The sequence below is a fragment of the Mycteria americana genome, chromosome 4, assembly GCF_035582795.1.
Source record: "Mycteria americana isolate JAX WOST 10 ecotype Jacksonville Zoo and Gardens chromosome 4, USCA_MyAme_1.0, whole genome shotgun sequence".
Lineage (NCBI taxonomy): Eukaryota > Metazoa > Chordata > Aves > Ciconiiformes > Ciconiidae > Mycteria > Mycteria americana.
In genome coordinates this window covers 10,166,043-10,172,733 of record NC_134368.1, presented here as the reverse complement: position 1 = coordinate 10,172,733, position 6,691 = coordinate 10,166,043, and positions in this window count along the sequence as shown.

Genomic DNA, 6,691 nt, shown 5'->3' with positions numbered 1-6,691 from the left:
GTAGGAGGTGTTACCAAAATACCTGCTCTTACTTTCTGGGTGGATTTGCTGAAAGCTGATTAACCTTGGGTGATGTGTCTCCACAACGTGTGGGTGTGCATATGCTGAAGCACTCTAGCCACAGCCTAGACCTGATGGTATGAGGAAAGTATGCCATGCACAGGTTCTGTGGATGGCCCACATGGTATGAAAGTGTGGAATGAACTCTGTTTTTTTTTGGGTTTTGTTTTCTTTTTAACACTGCCTTTAGCTGAATTACAGCAATGGTGGCTTCTCTCAATTTTAGAGTGCTGTGGAAGGTGGGTGTGTTTTGGTTTGGGGTTGGTGGGGGGGTGTTCTTGTTTGTTTTGCTTTTTTGTTGGTTTTTTTCACAGAAACTTGTCATGCTCAGAGATACCATTTCTGTGGTCTAGTTTATCCTGTGATAAACATGAAGGCTTATCTTACAATGTTGAGTTACATGAACGTGTGTGGCTGGCCTCATTCCAATTTTCTTATGCGTGGCTGTGTGACATGGCTCTGTTACACTTGCCTGTGCTGGTGCAGTGCCAGGCATAGTTTGAGGTTTTTCTTTTCTGTGTTAGATCGACCTTATCAGGTAGCCAGGAAGGGAATTCTGTTCCGGGTCAATTGCTCTGGTGTAACACTTGGGACAGAGCTTTGAGAATAGGTTGAAATGCACATTTTGTTTGTTATTTTGTAGGGTACTTGCTCTGTCAAAGAGATTTCCTGGTGCCCACGTGAGTGACTCACTGATACCTGTTCATACAAAATGTATGTGACAGTTTGCCTGTCTTCTGAGAATGGCCTGTGCAGAATCAGAAGACCCATCTATTTTTAGCGATACCTGTGTCACTAGACATGTTGGACAGGCTTAGCTGGTACAAGCATGTAGGGTGTTTTTAATGTTTAGGATGCTGTTCTAATACTAACTCTCATGACTGATGATTGACCAAACATTGACCTCTTTAAGACCCGGACAAACTAGTGTCAGATACTGTCTTAAACCTGGCCTGTATTCCTAATGCCTTCAGACAGAACCTAAAACATCTCAGACTTCACTCTTCTCCCCACCCCTGTGCATGCAGGTGTGCATGTACAGGTTCTCCTGAGAGCAGGAAAAGAAAAATAAGGCAAGAAGCAAAAAAGTGATTGTTCTAAAGCAGATGAGGTAATGTTTTAGAACCTGCTGTGTTTCAAGACGCTTGCATGGTACCAGACCTTCTCCTGAGGAACTTGGGAAGATTCTTGCATCTGGCTCTCAGAACATGGTTCCTGAGTAGCATTTGGTATTAAAATACTCCTTCCTGGTAGAAATTTCACGAACAACAGAAAACAATCAATTTCTCTAAGAGTGGTTAATTCAAACCCTCAGTAGCATGTAAGTTTAGTTCTGGCATCTGATCCATCATTTGGTGTCATTAAAGTCCACAGTCTCTCTTCTTTTTCCTCTTTGTCTTTCAGTAAAAATTATTATTGGCTGTTTCTTCATGTGGAAGAGTTGGAGACACAAGCTCTCATGACTGATCTTGCTTGTGCTAAAATTTTGCGGTCACACTCTGCATTGATCCAGAGTTGTTGCCTAGATGGTACCCACATTGTGCCTACATGGTACCCAAGTTGTACCTAAATGGAAGATCACCTTGTTTCCTCCTTCCTTCCCCCAAATGCTACAGATGCTGACAGCAGAAGCAACACCACCGGCACTGGATTTTAAATGTCTTTCTTGTCCTCTGGGCAGAACGTAGCTCTTCCGGGAAACATTTCAGTCTGGAAAACATTTCAGTCTCTTTTCTGCGAAGAGCTGGGTGATGTCCATTAAAAGCTGTCCCACTGAGTTATAAACAGATTCTGTTTTCTGTGTCTTCCATAATAACAGCGCTGTGCAATACTCTCCCCGAAGTATTCTGGTTTACTCTTACAGACCACCAGCTACCCTTTCAGCATTCAAGTTTGAGGCCAGGGGAGATAATAGTTGGAGTTGTAGACATGCTAGGTGACCCATCATACCTGAGCTGTCCAGGTGAGAAGCATTGCCAGAGCAGTTCTCTGTGCCTTTTTTTTTTGATGGCTGAAAGCTGCCCACAGAATGAGTGTGTGTATATGAGCAATGACTTGAAGGAAAATGCAAGGCACCTTACCTTAAGGCTCTTTGAGCTGTGTATTGACAAATGCATCTCCCCTTCTAGAGAGTCCTTTTTTCTGGATCATGGTTTGAATCCAGTAGAGCTGGAGCACTGTAGGAAGGCCCCATCCTTTTATACATGCTGGTTTTTCATGGAGGAGGCAGGTTGTAGGCATGCCCTGGGAGCTGCTGCTCGAAAACCCGACATCTTCCCTTTGGATGTTCAGGGGTTTAAATCCCTGCAGGACCTACAAGAATATGGGCAATGTGTTAGAGAGCCTCCAGTTGCTGGTGAGTGACCTTCCTCACTTGGCAATGCTTGTTGTCTCAGCTGCATCTGATCCTAGAGACTTGCATTTCAGATAACCACACTTACTCCCTTTTACCTTTATTTCATTAGATCGTGCTTTTCTTGTGTGTTCTGCTCTAAGGCAGCTGCCCAATTTCTATCATTTTTCTCTTGCCTAGAGCACTAGATGGGTTTGACCTGCATCCTTAACACTGACTACATCCAAGACGCACTGGTCCCTTTTGGAGTTCTTCACGTTTTAAGACCCTCTTTTTAACTTATGGGGACTAATTAAGAATTAAATGTTCAGTACTGCTTGGGAGAAAACTTCTGGATTCAGTTTACATATCATGTGTTTGGTTGGATAAACCATCAGGTCTCTGCTGCAGTACCACACCTTTCCTCTGGCTATCTATTATTATTATTATTACTTCTAAATCCAAGCCCAGAAAAAGCACATTTTTAAAAAGAGTTTTGAGTTATTTGTTTCAAAGTGACTGTAATAACTCTCTTTATTACTTAAATTCCTTCAGCTCCGTTTTGTGGGTTCCATTACTCCATCTACACGACACCGATGATGGAGGCTTCTGCTGGTGCAGCTTGAGAAGAGCAACACTACTTTTTTGGTTAAGAGGGTTTTAGTCTTGACTTGGAAGCGTAGTGATGTGTCCTCGCTCCCCAAAGCTGTGGTGCCATCATGTGGCCATTTGGTCAGGTACAGGTTTTAATGTCTGTTCAGAGCACAAAAATGTGTGCATTCCTTCAGGAGTGCTGATGGCTTTGGCTTGCTTTTTTCTTTCTTACCTGTGTAGAAGCGTCTTGGCCTTCCTCTTGGGCACAAGGCTGGTTTCAGTATTGTTCATGAGCAGCACTATGGCAGAACTTCTCTCCTTACCTTGAAGTGAAGGAAACTCCTGGTGGCCTCCTTCCTGCTCCTTGAGTTCAAGATCTACCTAGAACTGTTTGAGGAATCTGGTCATAATTCTGTAGCAAAGGTCCTCCTGATTGGGAGGCCCATCCACTGCATATGCCCATAATGGTTTTGCAGGAAAGCTACTGAAGAGCCTTCAGAGGATGAGCTGAATTTACATTGCTGACTTGCAGACTGTTGACTGCAAGTTGGACTCGATGATCTTAAAGGTCTTTTCCAACCTATACGATTCTCTGATTCTGTGACTGGTGGTTGACCTGTGTTCCTATGCTCTGAGCTCCTGTGCCGTTTTATGAGAGTCACTTTATACACCAGGGACTTGGAAGAACCTTGCATGTGAAAGGGGGTTCTGGATTCCCCACTGCTGCCCAGCCCCTGGGGTAGTGCATCCCATGGGTGTCAAGAATGCTTCAGTACTTTTTTGTCTGCGAAGGAGGAAGTGGTACCTGCTGGCTGGTACCTCCTCTATATGCAGCCAGGCTGTGGTATGACATGCAAGCTGCATTGCTTGGGGAAAAGTTGTTTTCCAAGAGAAGTACCAGTGAGAAGCCAGCTTGCGGTTTGTCTGAATACCTTGCTCTTTCCCAGGCAATAGATGCAGCCCAGCTGCAGCCCAGCCCCCGACGTGCTAGCTCAGCAATCGGGTGCAAATCAGGAACCTGCTGCTCAAGGACCGTAGTCTTGTCAAACAGCTGGATGCAGTACACCAAGGACCACCATTTCCCTCAGCATAGTGGGGAAAAAGATAGCTTTGCAGTAGCTTGCTTAGCTTGGAGCATGACAGCCATTTGGCACTGGAAGAAGTGTCTGTTAAGCCTAGGACCCTAGCAGTGACATCCCAGAGTGGTGGATCATTATGGGAAGAGCCTAAGGATACAAGAATAAAGTGATCTTTCTACTCTGCTCTGCTGGCAGTTAATAGGGACTTTTTGACCTTAGAGGTTCACCCAGTGACGGTTACCATTTTCAGGCTGATGTCCGTCCACTCTCAGCTCATGCATTCCTCTCCTTTTCAATGTCCTCACTGTAGGTGGGACCTCACCTGGAGATTTTCACCCCCACAGCGCTTACTGTCGCATCCCAATTAACAAAAGCTGGGGTGGTGGCAGCTCATGCTTGACACTGCGAAGAGGACTGGTGCTTGAGAGACTCTTCCTGCTCAGTGTTTCTTAATAAATAAATAGCTGCTCCTGTAAACAGACAGGTCACTTGGGTGTCTAACACCCAGGTGACTCGCAGCCAATTGATGCATGGTCCTGGGCTGGCCCTCAGGTTCGTAATGCGTGGGTAGCTCAGAAATCCAAGTCTGCCCTCAGCAGATGAAATCTCTAAGGGCACTTCCTTTACTTGCCCGGTTTGTATGGAGATGTGGTTCCAGGCAGCCTTGAGCAACAGCTGTCCTCTCCAGGCTAGGGTTGGCACAAACTGCTGGCGTGTTTGAGCAGGATGCCATGTTCTTGGGAGAAACCTCTCCACTGCTGCCTCTGCCCTGTAAGGAGCCAGCCAAGCTCTGAGAGCCCCCAGGGCAGAGGGCAGTGTCTGGTTTATTTGGGGACACAAGGTTTGCCACCCATGGAAGAGCAACCAAACTGACAAGAAGAGGGCCCCGTGCCAGCCTAGGACATTGGTTTTGATCAGCCATGACACTGTTTTTTATTGCCTGTGAACCAACTGGCAAAAGCATTTAATCTCAACAGAGACGAGCCAGGGCAGGTCAGGAGTTTTTTAATCTAATCTGCCCTGAAGTAGCATCAGACTTTTCCTGTTGGAAGAGTATTTCCAACTTGCTCAGTTGCTAAAGTTTTTGAGAGGAAAGCAGCCTGCCTCACCTCCCAGCTGGGCTCTGGTACCTCCTCCAAGAAAGGGGGCTTTGAGGGCGCAGGAAGGGGTTTAAGATGCCATTTCCCATTCTCTTCCATGTGTCAGGCTGAAACTCGCAAGTGGAAGTACTGTCACAGTGGTGAGTGTCAACATCCAAGTCTTAAGTGCTTTTCCTCTGTGTGTGTGTGTGTGTGTGTATGTCTGCTGTAGCTGCTCAGGGAATGTGTGACCTGCTCCTGGGACCTGGGGTGTAGGGAAGGCTCCCCACAAACAAGGGGTGCAGTTCGTGGTATGGAGGGGACTGATCTGCCACCAGCTCCTCTAACAGAATAAATCTCACTGGGTAGTTGCTGCAGTGTTTTATGAGTGCACAGGGCTGCTTCATCCTGCATCCTAAGCAGCAGCTGTCCACCGCTGCAGATCCTCAGCCCACTGGCTGGGCTCCCGAACGAATGGCCCCATGCAGGTCTGGGTGGACCAGGTCGTTTGTTATTTACACAGACTGAGATCAAACATCTTGTGCAGAGACTTGTAAAACCTATAAAGCCAAGGTGAGAAATGTCATGTCGAGAGCTTGCTCACCTGCAGGGAAAGGGCAGACCTCCATCCGTGCCTTATCCTGTGCAGTTGGGCAGCGTCTCTGTTGGGGCTGCGTCCTTAAGTCTGGTATTTTACTTACTGCTAGCAGTAAGCAATTCAGGTTAAGGTTGTATTTGACAGTGGGAAGCCAGCCGGCCACTGACTGACCTATACCCACCCAAACTGGTGATACCGGAGTTGAGGAGGCCACACTGCCTCCCTGCAGCTACCATGAGGCATGTTGGCATCAACAGACTGTTGCTCCTGGAGACAGGAGGACAAGAGTGTCCCTGGCAGAGCTGTGGGTACCAGAGAAGGTCCTTGGGCAGGACTGGCGGGTGTTTGCATCTCCCGTAGCAGGGGCTGTGCCTCTGCACAGCTCGTGCAGGAAGCACCGCGGGGCTGCGCAGGCAGGGGTTGCGTGAGAAACTTCCCTTGCGCAACCTCCTGGCCCAGGCGGTGGCTGTGCAATGTCGGGGAGCAGCCACACGCGCAGCAGGGTGCTGTCAGGGCGCTACGTGTGATGTCAAACTGACCCTCCCTGGGCCACTGTGAGGGAAGCTTGAGGGTTTGGGTTAGAGCACGCTACCTGTTGGCCCGTCGTGTCGAGCCCTGGGGAGGATCCTGGAGCACAGAAGACATGGGCAGCGCATGGCAGTGCCTGATCTGCCCATTGAACGTGTGGCTGGAGGGGCTCTGCGTGCAGAGCATCCATGATCCTACATGAGTAGCCAGCTGTTCCCTGAATTTGGGGGAAGCTGTGACATGTGAGATGCAGCGTTCAGCTGTATGCAAAAGAAAATCTTCTATCACAGTGGAGGCTTGGCAATGCTGATTACTGACCGATGGGGGCAGAGGGAAACGGGGGGGGGATTTTTCAAAGCAGGGCTGCAAGGTGAGGAAACCACGGGGACATCTGTGTCCTTGGGCAGCATGGGCACAGGCA